This window comes from Hyperolius riggenbachi, chromosome 3 (assembly GCF_040937935.1).
Source record: "Hyperolius riggenbachi isolate aHypRig1 chromosome 3, aHypRig1.pri, whole genome shotgun sequence".
Taxonomy (NCBI): Eukaryota; Metazoa; Chordata; class Amphibia; order Anura; family Hyperoliidae; genus Hyperolius; species Hyperolius riggenbachi.
This window is the reverse complement of record NC_090648.1, coordinates 410,494,133-410,513,354: the sequence shown is the minus strand read 5'-3', so window position 1 is coordinate 410,513,354 and position 19,222 is coordinate 410,494,133. Positions and strand designations below refer to the sequence as shown.

The 19,222-nt window shown below is 43.2% G+C and overlaps 1 long non-coding RNA gene across 2 annotated transcripts in view; it reads left to right on the top strand.

Moving 5' to 3' along the window:
* Positions 1 to 5,259: 5,259 nt before the first annotated feature.
* LOC137564088 (uncharacterized) overlaps positions 5,260 to 19,222 on the top strand; it is a 274,411-nt gene continuing 260,448 nt past the window's right edge. For both annotated transcript variants that reach the window (XR_011030511.1, XR_011030512.1), the window contains exon 1: positions 5,260 to 5,412. This is a non-coding gene — a long non-coding RNA (uncharacterized lncRNA). The remainder of the gene's footprint in view (positions 5,413 to 19,222) is intronic.

Sequence of the window (19,222 nt, the reverse complement as noted above, 5' to 3'; positions counted from 1 at the left end):
GACAGGCCAGGTCGGCAACACACGAGTAGACGAAGTACAGAGACAGAAGGCTGATTCGGTAACCGGGTACAGGCAAGGTTGGCAACTGGTAGACAGATGGGCAGAGGTACCGAATCAGTAAGCAGGGGAGTGGTCAGGAAAGCCAGAGATTATAACAGGTAACAATATTACAATCTCCTAGTCTTAGGTGTGAGGTCCTTGGTCTCAACACCTGGGAACTAGTCTAGTAGATAACAATACAATAATACAATAGAAGCAACAGCGGAATTTGCCTAAGTGTGAATTCCCAGCTCCGGCTGGTTCTAACACACTAAGATCTGACTGAGGTCTGAGTGCTCACACGTGAGTATTCGCAACGACAGACAACTTGCAACTAACAGGCAAGTCCTATATATACCTGCAGCACTCCGCAGCGCCGCCCAGCCACTCAGCCAATCCGGGGCCTAGCTGGGATCAGCTGATTGGCCTGATCAGCTGATTCCCCTTCTGCTGGCATAAAGGTCCTGTCGCCTGGCGCACGCGTAGCTCTCCATCTGTGTGCACTAGAAGGACCAGGCGAACCAGTGACATGTTGCTGCGCGGCAGAGGCCGCCAGCTGGAACGCGGAGATAGCCACCCTGCCGCTTGACCACGCGGCGGTATCTCCGCTATTCATTACATCTAGATAAATGGTGGGCATTTTTGTGAACATTTGCACCTTCCCCTTCTATCTATCTAGGAAAAAAAGTGAGCGCGCCCAGACTGGTGCTGCTGCTCTCTAAGGCTGCTCCAGACATTACATCTCATTTCTGCTACTTTAAACCCCTTAATGGAAAGACTGGACCAAAATTTCAGTGGATTCTAATGTAGCACTTCTCCAGCAACACCTATAACCTTTCAGAACACCTGGATTATTTGGGATGGCAAAGATTTAAGCTGGATTGGATCTTCCTTGGTATCACACACAGATGAACACTGCACACCTTCCTTGGAATTGACCTGAGACCTTAAAGGTGCTTTGATTACCCCTCTAAAATCCCTTGGGATTCTCAAGAAAACAAGGCGGGGTAAGAGGGGAAGATGTGCAGGCACCCATAACTCAAAGCCAAAGCAATCCTCACATATCTATAAATCAACTGTATCAGTAAAGGACCCAGATAACAGAGACAGCTGCCACACTCCTGATTACAACCCCCAGCCAGGAGCTATGAACACAGGCCTCAAAGTTAAGGCAAACAACATTAAAGCAGTACTCTGCAATGCCAGGTCCATAAACAACAAAACAGCAGTTATTCATGATCTAATAGAGGCTTCAGATCTAACTTTAATTACAGAGACATGGTTGGATCAGAACTCAGGACCCACTCTTGCGGCATCAGACAATTACTCAGTTTTACACTGTGAACGGCAAAACCGCAAGGGAGGAGGATTAGCTTTGTGCTTCAAATCCAGTTTGAATATTAAACCCCTTGCTGTAGCCCTCACCCACTCTTTTGAACTTTTGAATGTCTGGCAGCCGAACTCTCAGCTGAGAAAAAAAAACAAACATACTGCTTGTCTACCGACCCCCTAATGGTGGCTCAGCATTTCTCAAGGAAATAGCAGAACTTGTATCTTGCATAACACTGAAACACCCTAGGTGGATAATTCTGGGAGACTTTAACGCATGGGTCGATACACACTCTTCCCAATTTGGAACTGAGCTACTGCTCTCCATGAATGAACTGGGCTTCTCTCAAGCCATCAACCTCCCTACCCACAAAAAAAGGACACACTCTGGACCTCATTTTCCATTCAGAACTCCTAATATCCAATGTGGAAATTGATCCAGTAGTTTGGTCAGACCACCACACTGTCCACTTCTCCTTTACAGCACCGGCTACAAAACACCAAGTGAAAGAACTAATAAAATATAGTTCCTTGAAAGGTTTGACACCCCAACACCTGCAGAACAGCCTCAATCTAGGCGGACTGACAGATCACAACTTAGGCCGTGAACCCATGGTCCTTGAATATAACCACGATGTCTTACGATGTTTTACGCCATAGCTCCATTAAAGATAAAACGTTCCGCACCATTACATCACGCTCGCTGGTTTGACAACTCTATAAAGGAACTAAAGAAACAGGGACGCAGACTGGAACGAAGGTGGCGCAAACACCAGTCCCCTAATGACAAACTTTCCCTAACTGCTCACCTGAAAAAAATAACAAACGGCGATTAGCAAAAAGAAGTCCTTATTCCTGTCTCACGAAATTGCAAATGCAGCCAACAGACCTGCCCAACTATTCCACACGGTTGACAGTCTCTGCAATCCATCTTGCAGGAAATCCAGCATCAGACCTTCACAGGAACTGTGCGAAAAATTTGCCCACTTCTCAGACAAAGTCTCCTCCATACGATCTGCCATTCAATTCACAGCCCAAGAAACCCATGCAGAGCCATATAACAGGTGCAAAAATAGCCTACCACCATGGTCTGATTTTAAAATAATCACTGAAAAAGACATCTTGGACAGCCTCTCAAACCTTCGCCAGACTACCTGCGATCTGGACCCTGGCCCCACTAAGTTCATGTTGAAATGCCCTGAACTATTTACACCGGCATTCCACAAAATAGTCAACGGTTCCTTACAAGAAGGGTGGTTGCCCTCTACTCTGAAAGAAGCAATCGTCAGGCCACTACTCAAGAAACCATCCTTAGACCCAGATGCTCTAAACAGCTACAGACCTGTCTCTAACCTCCCCTTTCTGGGAAAAGTTATTGAAAAGGCTGTCTACCTCCAACTTGAAGACAGGCTCTCCAGAAACAACATCCTTGACCCTCTTCAATCTGGCTTCAGGAAATATCACAGCTGTGAAACAGCCCTCACCCAGATTTGCAATGATCTGCTCATTGCAAGAGACAAGGGGCAATGTTCCATCCTGATTTTGCTCGACCTCTCAGCGGCTTTTGACACAGTCGATCATGAAATCTTGCTCAACAGGCTACAAGAGTACTGTGGCATAGATGGCATTGTTCTCCAGTGGTTCAACTCCTTCCTGGCTGGCAGACCACAAAGGGTAGCCTTAGGGCCCTTCCTCTCCAACCCTGTACCACTAAAATACAGTGTACCTCAGGGCGCAATATTAGCCCCTTTACTTTTCACCATATACATGCTGCCACTTGGAGAAATCATACAAAAACATGGCCTGACATATCATTGCTATGCTGATGACACCCAGCTATATTTGTCATTCAAACATGGCATCACAAACCCTACTCCACAAATAAACTCATGCTTAGCTGAGCTTCAGGAGTGGATGAATATTAATTGGCTAAAACAATGCTGACAAAACTGAGGTTCTTGTTATCGAGGGCCAGCTCTCAACAGCAAAGCAGCCCCAGTCTCAACCAACACCGCTAAGGATAGGGAGCTCAGACCTGAAAAACTCAGACTGTGTGCGCAGCCTGGGAGTACTGATTGATAGGAAATTAAGCTTCAGGAATCAAATCTCAGCTGTTGTGAAACATTCCTTCTTTCATCTAAGGAATATTGCAAAGATTAAACACCTAATTCCTTCAGAGGATCTTCCAACCCTAGTCCATGCCTTTGTCACATCAAGGTTAGACTACTGCAATGCCCTCTACACAGGCCTGCATAAGACAGACTTACGCCGCCTGCAATTAGTACAGAATGTTGCGCAAGGCTGTTAACGAGCCAACCCCGCCATTGCCACATAACACCAACCCTGAGCTCACTCCACTGGCTACCGATAAAATGGAGAATTCCGTTTAAGATTGGCTTACTGACATTCAAATCCTTGCACAATCTGTGCCCTGGATACCTGAAGGACTTGTTGCAACTGCATCACACCCCCCACAATCTTAGATCAAAAGGACGCAACACCATGGTCACCCCCAGAGTCCACCTCAAAACCTTTGGAGACAGAGGCTTTTGTCATGCTGCCCCTACACTTTGGAACTCCCTGCCACACCCAATCAGGACAGCTCCATCCCTGGAAGCATTTAAAGGAATACTATCGATGTATGCATTTATTTTTAAATGCTGTATGTTGTAGCACACATTAGGGCAAGTACTAGGAGCAATTTGATTCCACACACAGCTGTTCCTCTCAGCTGTAAAATCCTCCATCAGTTTTGGCGTCAGTGTTGGATACAAAATGTATCTAATACTGAGCTCCCAGAGGGCTAGACCATGTCTCTGCAAAGGGGAGATGCTATCAACTCCTCAGTTTATAGTTTAATTATCACCTTGCTGAAAGAATCTTGTTGATATGGTGGTAAGGGGTTAAAGATTCTAGCAATGTGTGTTTATTATCTTTGCTTCTCTTTACTGATAAAGATACTAATAATGCTAATTGTAGACAGTGGTCTGCCCCTCTCAGCAGCTTGTAAAGTGGATGCAGCCTGGAGTGAATCTCCTCAAGCAGCCAGCCAGTCTGAGTGTAAACACAGACTCGTGGTATAGCTAGTTATATTCCAGCAATATTCCAGCTCATTTAGTTAACTGTTACCACCTCAGATCAGCCTATTTCTCCTCATGTCTGCTGCATGCTGTGAGTGACACAGTAAAATATATTTGTGAGCTGTGTGACAGAGTAACCAAGCAGCTCAGGGTGACCCAAACTACTATGAGCTGTGTGAGAAAAAAATTTTTAAGCAGGGATAGTGAGAGAGAGACCTGGGTGAATAAATAAAGTGCCCCTAGCACTAGTGGTATTGTGTACACTAATATAGAGTATTAAAAAAAAAAAAGTCGTTTCAATCGATAGTACTCCTTTAAGTCTAAACTGAAAACCTACCTGTTTAGTCTGGCATTCATGAACATCTGACTATCTCCTCTGTAACACAACCCAGCCTGCAACCCTGTATTAATCTGAGACACAACTATGCGCTTTGAGTCCTATGGGAGAAAAGCGCTTTACAAATGTTATTGTATTGTATTGTATATTAAAAAAGCAACATTCTGCACTTTGAAAAAAAAAAGGGAGAGGAAAACTGCAAATGCATGAAGATAAAAATGATAATGGTTTTATATGGTTACAAAAAGTGCAAATACATATGCATTAGAAAAAAAATATTTCCTAAGATATATTCTTTTCTATGATATATATGTGTATTTTGTATTTAAAGCTGTACTTGGAATGGGGCATTTTCATTAGCACACTATATGGGAAGATCAGTTTCTAGAAGGTACTGTACATGCTGTGTTTGCTGCAGATTTAAAAGTGAAAGTGATTTTCACATACAAATACAGGGCATCCATTTTTAAACAGCAGTTGGAGCAAATACTGCAAGAAGGAAACAACAGGAATGCAATAAGAATTTTCCAAAGGATTATTTCTTCATACCAGACTCTCTAAAAAATGTAGGATACTTTATAAATTCAGGCTCTGCATCAAAATGGACAACAGACAGCCAAGCATAAGGTAAAATACTTACTTTAATTGCCTAATATCACTGTGTCTTCAATTTAGTAAACCATGTATTGCATTTTACACATTAAAAATTGTACTTTTAATGGAATATGGGTATTGCAATTACTGTACATGTAACATTGATCATCCAAAACATTCTGGCTTATATTGTGTACAAAATGTTCTGCTGCCAGTGCACATCTCTGACCCATCAAGGCACCTCAGAAGATGTCCTGCAGTACTGGAAACCTAGAGCATTAGCAACAGATCCTCTAAGTCCTGTTAGCTGACAGGTGGGGCCTTCATAGATCAACCTTTTTTATTTGTTAGTTTGATCTGGTGAATTTTGATGCAAGCCAAAATGTGATCTGACAGACAATACCACCCTTTTCCATTGCTCCATGGTCCAGTTCTGGAGTTCACGTGTCCATTGTAGGTGCTTTCAGAGATTGATAGGGGCCAACACGGGTATCCTGATTGCTCTCTAGATTTGCATTACTATTTCTAGAATGATGTGATGTACCAGTGTTATGATACATTGGCCAATAATAAGGGTTTCAGTAATTTGTACTACAGTAAACTCTTTGGTGGGAGTGGACCATATTTGCTAGCATTCACTCCCTATGGCACCCATTTGACTGGTTGTCTTTCCTTAGGTAATAACCCCACAACCTGCTGTTTTGCAAATTTTCTGACCCAATCCTCTATCCATTAACATTTAGCTTTTGTAAAACTGAGAGCCTCAGGCTCGTCTATTTTTCCTGCTTCTGCATCTCTTGCTGCCTAACATATACAACCCCTTGACAGATGCCATTGTAATGAGATAATCTGCATAATTCACTTCTGTCATTAGTTTTAATGTTGTGGCTGAAGAATGTGTGTTACAAAATCACCTTCACTTTTGGTTTTACTCATTAACATAATTGCTTGGATGAGTTTCTTTGTTCTTTTTTATTCACGTTACAAATGCTGCATAATGTTAAAAATTGTGAGCACACTAAACAAAGGAATCCCTAGTAAGTTTTTCAAGGCTAGCTTCCTACTGTATTCAAAATGTAGTGAGCAATGAGCATTGTGTAAGCGTGGGCACTTGTACATGTATTACGTAATATTTTACTGGGGAAGCAAGCAGTGTTACTTTGAGATGTTAAGTATTAATTTTCAGGTAACAGCAGAAAGTGGTCAGACAGCCAGGCATCAATAATCTGCCCACTCTCAGGGCTTTGCCGTGGTTCTTGCAGTATGAGTAGAAACAGTCTTTTCAGCTGAGTGTTCATATTGTTTAAGTAGAGAGTAGAGGAAAGAGCTGTATGGAGTCATGTCAGCTTATAAGGAGGACAAATCAGTGATTGCAATCCTATTTGCTTGATCTTCTCCTTCCCTGATACACAGCCCATCATCAGTGAGTGTTACATGAGGAAAAATTGTTTGAAATGAGCAATGATAGACACATTGGTCAGATGTTGTTAGAAAATTAAAGAGACAAACAATGGGATAAATGAACAATCTGTGATGATGCTTGGGCATTTTAAACGACTGACGGATCACTTCATAAGATAATCGTTCATAGTCAGCAATGTGTACAGAGCTATGAACAATTATTAAACGATGTGTCTGTGAAGTCTATGGTACTTCGCCTTGATCCTGCATCCTTTAATGATCCTATTAGTTGACGGCCTTTTGAAATTTCATGTGCGATCTGCTGCCTGTCATAAAACATTTAATATTTGCTGTTATTTGATTGTGGAACGATCTTTCACACGATTGTTTCTGGTGATGTGTATGTAGCGTTACATATATAAGACTGTCTTCAAAACCCTCAAAAAATACTGGATCAGGCAATGTCAGCCCATGTATGCGATAGCTTTAAAAGTAAATATCTAACACATCCCTTGTTTCTAATGTCAGTAAATGTTATCTGTATCTCAGATACGTACATAAATGCAAGTTGTAGCAGGATTCCAGATTTAGTCAAAATGGAACAGCTGCTATAATTCCTTACTATATTTGGTAACATGTCTGGATAAGCATGCACTATGCATCATTTCATTCACCTTAAAGGAACATAAGCTTCAAATAAATGTACAAAATGTACGTAAGGGTTCAATCACATAGCTGTACTGAAGCAGAGATATCCGCCATGGGAATTATTTATCCATAATACCATGTTTCCTGAGGGTGAAGAAAATGTTGGAGCTTAGCAGAATGTCATTAGCTGTGTTCAGATATGGGTGGATCTTAGCTTGGGCAGTGAGGAAAAAAACTTTTTGTTTAGAAGCTGTGTTAATATTAGTTGTAATGTAAATTGTAGCTTTTTCATTTTTACCATTTTTAGGTATTTTAACTTTTAATAAGCCCAGAAAGTTATAGTCCTTATACTGTAGCCTCAAATAAAGGAACCATGAAATTATGAGTGATGGCAGTGGTGTAAAATACAGTACATAATTTGCTGGAGATCTATGCTTAAAGGCATTTGTTAATTTGATCGACTGATGCGAATTACCATAATTAGAATATTGGTGGTGACGTACTGTTACTGATATTCTACTGTTGCTGCTGGTATTGTGGTGGTAGTTTCATCAAAGTCATCAGCGCTGTTTCCTGTCAATCTGCTATCCCTTAACAAATGTCATCTAAATTATAAACCCCTAACCTTAAGCTCCTCCCCATTGTAACTCCTTAAGCTAAAGATAATATCTTCCTGATGCCTAACTGTAATCCTGCCATTTCGAACTCCTTCCTAAACACCTAACCCTAACATCCTCACTCTAAACATTACCTGTAACCTCCCTCGACCCTATACTCTAATGGTGGCCACTAATGATCCAATCTTTTTCATCCAATCTGACCAATTCTATGCAATATAAGGGACTACCTAAAATAAACATTCAATATATTCACTTGATTTTATACAACATAGATTTGGTAAAATTGGATGAAAAAATATAGATCATTAGTGGCCACCTTAACACTAAACCTTCCTAAAAGCATTGGGACCCACAGAATAATGGCTACCGATGCAGCCCAAATTACCTGTTTCACACAAAACTGAATAAATACTTTAGGTAGACCACATGGCTCCTCCTCACACAACAGCCATCTTTCAGCTGTGCAGGCATTGTACTGCCTCTGGGCCACACCTCATTTTCAGGGGGAAGAATGAAATGTAGGCTGGGCAGCAGGGGCATCTCACCTTACTGATCAAAGTTGCAGAATTTTCTGTCTCCGTTTTATGGGCCTGCCATTTTACCCTTTATAAATTCTGAAAATGACCTTACCTGCAGAGTTTATTTTCTTGGGTAACGAGCTACAGACACAAAATAGTTATTTTTACCTTTTAGCTTCCTTGATGGGTATTTTTTACACTACAGAAATGAATATAGGTGAAGCAGTCAGGTGGTGCCATCAACTAGGGATACTTATTCGGATTCCACGGAATTAAAATTTCCTCATTTCCGTTCGGAAATCGGTATTTCCGATCAGAAATTGGATTTTTGTGGAAATATTTACAGCAACTTATTTTAAGCCCAAACACAGAACTCAGAAGCATTGGACCAATCAGAGAACGCAGAATTTTAATATGAAAATTGGATTACCACAGTAATATTAGACCAATTACAAGACTTGGATACTAGCTAGTATTCCTGAGTCTTCTGATTGGCCTAAAATTTCTGTGGTATTCTGATTACCGCTGTAAAATTCTGCATTCTCTAATTGGTACAATTCTTCAGAGCTAACTCTGTAGCATTTGGCCAATCAGAGAATGAAAAAAAAAAAACTGACCAAAAATTGGAAATTTGCGTTATTGGCATTGGTAGAAATTGGAAATGTTCTCTTGCTTTCTTTGCTAACTACACATTGCTGCATAACCTACCCCCTGTAATTTGTACTTGTATAGTATTCGCCTCTAAAGGTTATGTGGGGAGTCTGGGTGATTAGGTTGGTAATCAGGGACAGTGGCTAATAAGAGTGTAATGTAGCTACACATAGGTAAATGCTGCTTCAGAAAATAATAATGTTACTACAGACATGACAAAATGGCTAAAAAGAACATAGTGGCTACACTTGGAGTAATGATTGTGTAGAAAACAGTAATGTGGCTAGCAGAGGATGTTGCACGCAACTGCAATCACAAAACTATTATTACAAATGAGGATTCATTTTCTAGTGCCCCTCCATGAAAAAAAGAATTTACAAATTTCTGCAACATAACTTTTGGCACCATTTATTATTTATTCCTTATTTAACAAGAATTCGTATTGGGGGTTAGAATTCAAATTTAAAGGGAACCTTAACAGAGTACTGTAACCTGTGAAAAAAAAAAAAAAAAGGTTCAACACACGGCCTCTTGCACACTGCACGCGATTCAGATTCCGCTTTTTAATCTGTTTTTACATCAGATTCAGATTCCGATTTGCAGTGTGCAGGGAGCAAACTGCAAATCAGAATCTGATTCGGATGTAAAAACTGATTAAAAAGCGGAATCTGAATCGGAATCACTTGCAGTGTGCAAGAGGCCTACCAGAGGCTTCTACCGGCGAGACATGTGCAGGGACAAAATGATCCTCTGGTCCCCGCCGTGTTTTACGTTTTTGCGACTTTAGCCACTGTACATCCTGCATACAGTATATACACGTTGTTGCAAGTGGCTCCTGAAAGCCACCCGACGTGAATATAAGTTGCTGTCATTTAATGAGCATAGCGGGCGTTCTAGCACGCTCCTGGGCTCATTAACCCTCCGCCCCCTAACTACACTATACCAGCATCCCTTCCCAGGGTTCCGATCCCCCCCACCCGATCCTCTGTAATAACCCCCCTCCCCATCTATGCTGTAACCAGGCAGCATTACAATGTAACAATCTTTACCCGACCTTGTTCCTGCAGTGATCACAATCCTTTCCCTGCAGTCCCGTTGTCAGCCTCACTATGCTGAATGTATTGGGTCCCGGCTTGATGACATCATCAAGCAGGGACCCGATGCGCTCAGCATAGTGAGGCTGACAGCGGTAGTGCAGGGAGGAGATCGCGATCGCCGGTGGTACAAGGTCAGGTGAAAGGATTGTTACTAGTAATGCTTCCCTGAGTCCAACTCTGCAGGGGGGGGGGGGGGGGGGACACCTGGCATTTAGGGGTGAGAAGGTAGTCTGAAAAAGGCCAACACCTGGCAATCCATGGGGGACACAAATTAAAGGGCACACAGTTGGCATCTGGCTATGAAGTAACAAGCACGTGTGGTGGGGTAGGGGGAGGGGGTTACAGAGGCACATCTGGGGCTAGGGAGGGGTACAAAGGCACATCTGGCCAACTATGGGGGAGGGGGGGGGGATATAAAGGAGCACATCTGGCTATCTAGGGAGGGGGTGGAGGATTAAAAAGTCCCACAATGATTAAAGAAAAATCCAAAGACACAAAATGGAAATAATATATTGTTGCCCTGCATTGTACTAGGATCATACTTTAAGTACTGTAATAACCAGGACAAATGGGCAAAGCAAATGTCAAATTCAGGGCTCGTTTCCACTATCGCGAATCTGCATGCGTCCAACGCATGCAGATCCGCACATGTAATACAAGTGGATGGGCCTGTTTCCACTGTAGCGTTGTTGAGGTGCGTTTTTTTCAGCGTGAAAAAAACGCACAAAAGAGCCAACGATTTCGCCTGCGTCGGGAATCCGTGCGAATCGCCGCTAATGTATTTAATAGTAAAAACGCATGCGTTTGTTACATGCGTTTTTACCCGCGATTTCGCGTGCGATTTCGCACCTTTTTCAATTTTATTTAGCCCTGGCAGTGTCATGGTTAATTTCGCATGGCACCCTGCCATGCGAAATCGCAGGCGAAATCGCGGGTAAAAACGCATGTGGAAACGCATCCGCATGCGTTTTTACAAGCGTCGGAATGCGGCCGAAATCGCGTCGCAACAGTGGAAACAAGCCCTTAGTCTACAATAGCACTTATTTTTAAACTATAATGGCTGAAAACCAAAATTTTTACTTTTTTCATTTTTTATCCCTTATTACCTTTAAAATTCATACAAAATTAAATTCTTTGCAAAAAGTACAACCCAAAGAAAGCCTAATTGGTGGCGAAAAAAAAACAAGGTATAGATCATTTATGTGTGACAAGGAGTGATAATGTTATTGGCTAATGAATGGGAGGAGTGTGAAATGTAGAAAATTGATCTGGTTTTTAGGGGGAAAACTCCAGGGACGCGAAGTGGTTAATGTTGCAAACAACTGCGCCTGTGTGGCCTTGGCCGCACACATCCTCCCGCTGACATTGGCAGGAGTTCCCTGCGCAGGCGCAGTACGCGCACTTTGCCTGCGCAGGGAACTCCCAACGACGTCAGCGGGATCGAGGATGCGAGTTGTTTGCGACAATAAAGTCGCAAAAACCCGGAAGCAAGCCGTGGCAGGAACCAGAGGATCATTTTGTCCTGGCGCGGGATGTCTGCGGAGGCTGGGGGAGTGGCGATAGAAGCCCCAGGTAAGTTGAACTCTTTTTTTCGCAGGTTACAGTACTCCTTTAACCTCCCTCGCGGTAACCTGCACCTGAGCTTAGGGTAGGAAAAAGTAGCTGCGAGCGTTAAGCCCGAGCTCAGATCGGGGTAGAGTATTCCCTCATTTGCATGGTGTTTTGGAGTCCCACGCGCGATAGGCACTGCGGCCTCCCTCCCCAGCTGCCTGCATCTGTCTGCGGCTATTCTGGCTGCCGGGATCCCCATATCCCCACTCTTGTTCCGGGGGACCCGGCAGCAAATCAGTGTGGCGGAGCAGCAGTTGATGTTATCGGGGCCGGGACAAATTAATTTTTTCACAGTGAGAAGGAAAACATAGAAAAATGCAGTATGTATGCATGTATGCATGCATGCATGTTATTCTGGGGGTTTTAACTAATTGGTAGAGTAGGTCAGCAGCATCAAGGGTCACAACACACCAGCCAGTGAGTCTTTAGGGTAAAAATAAAACCGTCAAACAAAAATATACAGCCTTCTGCAGTCACACTGGCTTTTTAGTGACACCCTGCCATGGGCCTAATGGCAGTCCTGGTGCCACACACCTTTTCCAGGCTTCTCCTGGTTTGTCAGTACTGGAGTCCAACTCCCCTCCAGCACTTCTGCATCAGCAGCTTCCCTGCTGCTACAGGCCTGGCAGCCTGCTTGCTCCACATACAGCCCACTGCATACTGACTGATGCAGGTACTTATGCAAATTCCCACAGGTGAGTTCAATAACCCTCCACCTGCCAAACTCAGGCCTGGACTCTGAGGAGTGGCGTGTAAGGCCTACCCTTCTCCCAATACACACCAGCCCTGGATCCCAAATGAATCTACAGGGAAGCGTTGCAAATGTGCAACAACTATCATTATCCAGGACTTTTCCATCCAAAACCAGACCAGAATCAAGCAGACATCTGCTTTGACCATCACATATCATCCCTCCCCCCCCCCCCCCCCCTCAGATCAACACCTGAGCGATGATCTCTGGCGGGACAAGACACTTCGTGGCGAAGTCCCTGTTCTTCCTCAGCTGTCTAAGCACGACTTCTTTTAAAGTAGCCACTTTCCTGTATCTTTGGAGAACAACTTTTCAATAACATTTTGTGGCGAAGTTCCCCTTCTACAGCTGGAGAACTACCTGTCTCCACCAGCTGTCTAAACAGAACTTCTTCAAAACAGACACTTTTTAACAGTTCCCAGTTTACCTCGCTTGCATGCAAACTGGTACCACTGGAGTAATTCCATCTTTTTTTTTCCTCCCTTGGCATCAGTTTTATCTACTCCTGACTCTTGGGGTGCTGCTGTTTTTTTCCAGTAAGCGCTTGCCATCAGCACTTGCTAACTGTACCGGCCCCTGACAATCCATCTAGCTGGTTTGACATCACCACACAGGGTGCAATGTCACCCTCCCTTGGCACAGGTATACATTTACATTCTTCGTTATCACTGACCATCTCAGAACCTGAATTGAACATACTGGTTGCATCAAATTTCACATTCTTCATTTGTTATTTTTTTCCTCAAACAAGTTTTCTCCTATCTGCATTTCATACACTACCATGGAATCTGCATGAGACATTTCAAATACATTTGCACAAGAATTGATTTCCATTTGGCTTTCAACCTCAGCCCTGAATCATGAATTAACCATATCGCTGAATACATTTCCTGGTGCATCACATTGACCAACATGGACAACACTTTCATACCCATTTTAAATACTAACTGATTGAGCATTATCATTTGCATAATTGGCATTATTATCATTTGCATTATTTGACTTAGAACGCAGATGAAAAAAACTCTTATCTACCAAAGCTGCCAATAACGCGTCCTGTACAGGTTTTTCCTTACAGTTCCCATCTGCTGAATTCACCACACTAATGGGGACAGTATCAGAATGTTTGGGATCGGTATCCATAATGTACTTACAGTACACATAATTACTCCCAGGGCAAACATCTCAACTTGCACACCTTCTGACCTGGCAATTAAAAGGGACAGCATCCACATTTTCTGCCTCTTTTGCATTCGGTTGTCCTGTAAAACTACTCTCAGGACACCCACCATTTTGTTCTAATTTTATACTGGTGTTAACGGGAACTTTTCCCACCAACTGTGCAGCCTTTAAGTGACTGAAATCCACCTCGCATATTTTTGCATTATGGTCATCATTTACCTCAGAATTTTGCTTGCAAATGATAACAGCAAAGACAGGGTTAACATCAGATGAACATTTTTCCTGACTAACTGGCACTTTACTGGTGATTGTGAATTTAGTACATTCGAAACAAGCTGCGGATAAGTTTTCACACTGGACTTCAATTAGATTTGCATTTTGCATTTTGGTTGCACACACTGTCTGAAGGGATAGGGTTAATTTGTGAAAACCTGACTGTCTGATGCCATCTCTCCATCAGAAGAACCTTTCACAGCAGTTACAGGAATATCAGTGGGAAAACACAATTCCTGATAGACAGCAGTGGAACAATTCACACCAGAATCTAATTCACGCAAATATTCAGCAGTGGAACTTTCCCTGTCATGTTGGTCCATTGCTTCTCAGAGACTTAGGCCTCTTTTCCACGAACTGTTGAGCGGTGTGCTCAGCAAGCAGTTACCAGGCAGCAGTGAGCAGATAGCAGGCAGCAGCAAATAGTTACCAGGTAGCAGCAAGCAGTTCTGAGGCCTAGTGCACACCAGAGCGGTTCTGCTTCGGTTTGAGATCCGCTTGCGGGTGCGGATCCGCTAGGGTAATGTATTTCAATGGGCTGGTGCACACCAGAGCGGGAGGAGTTTTGCAGAAACGCATACTCCCGGGCTGCTGCAGATTTTGGATTGCGGATGCGTTTCTGCCTCAATGTTAAGTATAGGAAAAACGCAAACCGCTCTGAAAAACGGTACTTCAGAGCGGTTTGCCAGGCGGTTTTTGTTACAGTAGCTGTTCAGTAACAGCTTTACTGTAACAATACATGAAATCTACTATACCAAAAACGCTTCCCAAAACCGCAAAATGCTAGCTGAAACGCTACAGAAAAATAAGAAAAAGCGTTTCAAAATCTGCTAGCATTTTGCGGATCTGCTAGCGGTTTTTGGTGTGCACCAGGCCTGAGAGTTTGAGAGGCATTTCACTGCCTGTAAACAGTTCCTGGGAAAAGAGGCCTTAAAGGGAACCTAAACTGAGAGAAATATGGATGTTTCCTTTTAAATAATACCAGTTGCCTGACTCTCCTGCTGATGTCTTTAGTTGCATTAGTGGCTAAATCACACACCTAAAACAAGCATGCAGCTAATCCAGTCTGAATTCAGTCAGAGCACCTGATCTGTATGCTTGCTCAGGCGCTGTAGCTGAAAGTATTAGAGACACGGGATCAGCAGGAGAGTCAAGCAACTGGTATTATTTTAAAAGGAAAAATCCATATCCTCAGTTTAGGTTCCCTTTAAAATCAGAAATCTCATTTTCAGCTGGAACCAAACCAGACAGCACCTCTATACCTGTGGTTACACTCTACCACCAGGGGGCTTTCACTACACACAGCAGACAAATTGAACACATTTTGAAATTTTCCGTCTTCTGCTATGACAGTTTTGCAATGATCAGAAACCATGCTATTTGTTTCCTGCAATGTTGCAACAGTGTTACCCAAAACATTTTGCACACCCAGCACTGAGGTTAAGGCCCCGTTCACACTGCACACGTTTCCAGCCGCGTTTTGGAAATGCGTGCAGGTGGCCGACACGCACGACATCAGACAGTGCATAGAGTGCACTGTCTGATGTTCACACTGCATGCGTTCCGGACCTGTGCGGTCCAGGAACGCATGCTGCACTCATTTTTTGCCAAAACACGTGGCTGTCCCATTCACTTTTCAGTGATGGGATCAGCCACGCAACGCATACAAATGCGGATGGCGTGTGTTCGTACGCGTTGCGTTCCGCGTGCGTGCCTGTACGCATTTGTAATGTGAACGCGGCCTAACCCTTCCAAAACTGGCAACTTTGACCACTCTGGTTCAAACTCAGTGCTAGGAAGCTTCAAATTCTCATGAAAGCCATATATGAAATTATCAACATTCACAGGCTCTGATTTTAAGCTTACCTCCACATGCTGGTTGTACCACAAGTCCCAGAATAACACACAGTCAGTCCCCAGTAAGACAGATTCAGCATTATCACATTTCACCAGTTCCTGGGTTACTTCTCCCAACTTGGTTTGCACTATAACAGTGGCGGTGCGCTCATTTTTACTGATGGGACATATCAATGGGAGCAACGCTCTATTTAACACACAGACTTTGCAGGAAGGATCACACCAACCTCTGCAACCCATCTGACCAGCAATGACAGTTATATCCAATACTGGGCCATTCTTACCACACGACAGTGCGACGCCTTCCAGGCACTGGTGGTAGCACAGAACAAGCCACACCACTGAGGCTACCAGTGACAGTCACGGACAGTACATTACTTTTCACAACTCCAGCACACACATTACATGCAACAGTCTTACCGGCTCCAGTCGCAGTTACTCTTGGCGACAGCGTGCAGTTCAGGTGCGAGGAGAATAAGCCCTCCTCTCCAGGCTTTGCTTTTCCTACAACTTGAAGCAACTTGACTGTGCAAGCTCACTTGCATGCATCAAACATTTTGTGGTTCCCAGACCCCGCTGAAAACAAACACACAGCTCCTCCTGCTGCTCCGGCTTTTGGTGATCCAGCTTCCTCTGGTGGCCTTTGGAAACAACACTCTGTATCCGCTGTTTTGGCTTTTCCAGATTTTTGGACACCACCCTCTTATCCGATGCAGACTGGTTACCCTTGGCAACAACCCTTGCAATCCGCTGGTTTGGCACTTCCAAGCTCTTGGACATCAAACTCTCATCCAGTGCAGGTTGATTACCCTTGGTAACGACACTTCCAGTCGGCAACTTTGGCACTCCCGGTCTTATGGAGCCCACACTTTTTCCAGGTTGGTTACCCCTGGTAACGACATCCATCCAATCGCTGACAAGCATTGGAGTCCAGCAATCCTCTTCCTTCAAAACAGGTGCATCTCTCTGAACAGGCTGCACTCCTCTGCTGCTGCCTCCATGCTGGCTCCTCTGTCGCTTTTACAGAGCAACTTGCAAACACATGGACCTGCTTAGAAATGACCTCCTGGTCTGACACACCTGTGTGGACCTGCTGCAAGATTCTCCTCATAGAAACTTTTTCTTGAGCTTTTAGCCGATTTTCATAATCTTGCATGATAATATGCTCAAACCATTTATCGCTGTCTTCAAACCATCTCTGTTGGACAGCAGTTGGAAAATTTTCTTGCAACCCATCACTGTACTATGAAGTTAATCCACTCGCAAAAAAAAACTTCATAAAAGGTGCAGCAAGGGAAAAAAAAAAATGTCCTTTACTCTTGCAGACTGACATTTAACCCTTTCACTGCTGATGTGAACTCCTTTTGCTCTGCCCGCATTTGAGCACCAATTGTGATATTCTGGGGGTTTTAACTCATTGGTAGAGTACGTCAGCAGCATCAAGGATCAGAACACGCCAGCCAGTGAGTCTTCTTAGGGTAAAAATAAAACAATCCAGCTTTATTGTCAGTCAAACAATGTCCATAAACTGTAACAAAAATATACAGCCTTCTGCAGCCACACTGGCTTTTTAGTGATACCCTGCCACGGGCCTAATGGCAGTCCTGGTGCCACACACCTCTTCCAGGCTTCTCCTGGTTTATTAGTACTGGAGTCCAACTCCCCTCCAGCACTTCTGCATCAGCAGCTTCCCTGCTGCTACAGGCCTGGCAGCCCTCTCGGCTATACAGCCTTTCCGGAGCCTGCTTGCTACACATACAGCCCACTGCATTCTGACTGATTGAGGTACTTATGCAAATTCCCACAGGTGAGTTCATTAACCCCCCTGCCTGCCAGACTCAGGCCTGGACTTGGAGGAGTGGCATGTCAGGCCCACCCTTCTCCCAATACACGCCAGCCCTGGATCCCAAACTAATCTACAGGGAAGCATTGTTGCAAATGTGCAACAACTATCATTATCCAGGACTTTTCCATCCAAACCCAGACCAGAATCAAGCAGACAGACTGCTCTGACCATCACAATATATATATTATTATTATTATTGAGTATTTATATAGCGCCGACATATTACGCAGCGCTGTACAGTGTATATATATATATCTTGTTACTAACTGTCCCTCAAAGGAGCTCACAATCTAATCCCTACCATTGCCATATGTCTATATTATGTAGTGTATTCTAGGGCCAATTTTTAGGGGGAGCCAATTAACTTATCTGTATGTTTTTGGGATGTGGGAGGAAACCGGAGTGCCCGGAGGAAACCCACGCAGACACGGAGAGAACATACAAACTCTTTGCAGATAGTGCCCTGGCTGGGATTCGAACCAGGGACCCAGCGAAGCAAGGCGAGAGCGCTAACCACTACGCTCTGACCATCACAATATATATATATATATATATATATATATAGAGAGAGAGAGAGAGAGAGAGAGAGAGAGAGATGTATATATACTTATATACTGTATACTATATATGTGTGTGTACGTATATATATATATATATATATATATATATATATATATATATATATATATATATATATATATATATATATATATATATATATACACAGTGGGCACAGTGGGCAACCTTGCTAATTGTCATGATTTTACTTTATAAATCGTTGGTTGGTACGATAAAAATGTCAGTTAAATATATCATGTAGGAGACACACACAGTGATATTTGAGAAGTGACATGAAGGTTATTGGATTTACAGAGAGTGTGCAATAATTGTTTAAATAAAATTAAGCAGGTGCATAAAATTGTCATTTTATTGATTCCAAAACCTTTAGAACTAATTATTGGAACTCAAATTGGCTAGGCAAGCTCAGTGACCCCTGACCTAAATACACAGGTGAATCCAATTATAAGAAAGAGTATTTAAGTCAATTGTAAGTTTCCCTTCTCTTTTAATTTTCTCTGTAGTGTAGCAACATAGAGGCCTCAAAACAACTCTCAAATGACCTGAAGACAAAGATTTTTTCTCGGTTCATGGTTTAGGGGAAGGATACAGAAAGTTGTCTCAGAGATTTCAGCTGTCTGTTTCTACAGTTAGGAACATATTGAGGAAATGGAAGACCACAGGCTCAGTTCAAGTTAAGGCTCGAAGTGGCAGACCAAGAAACATGCACTGCATTTGACACTTCACAGGAGTTATTTGGTGGGGAATTAACTGATTCACAGACATTATTGTTACAATAAGATGAAGGCGCTAAGCAAGTTAAATGTCTG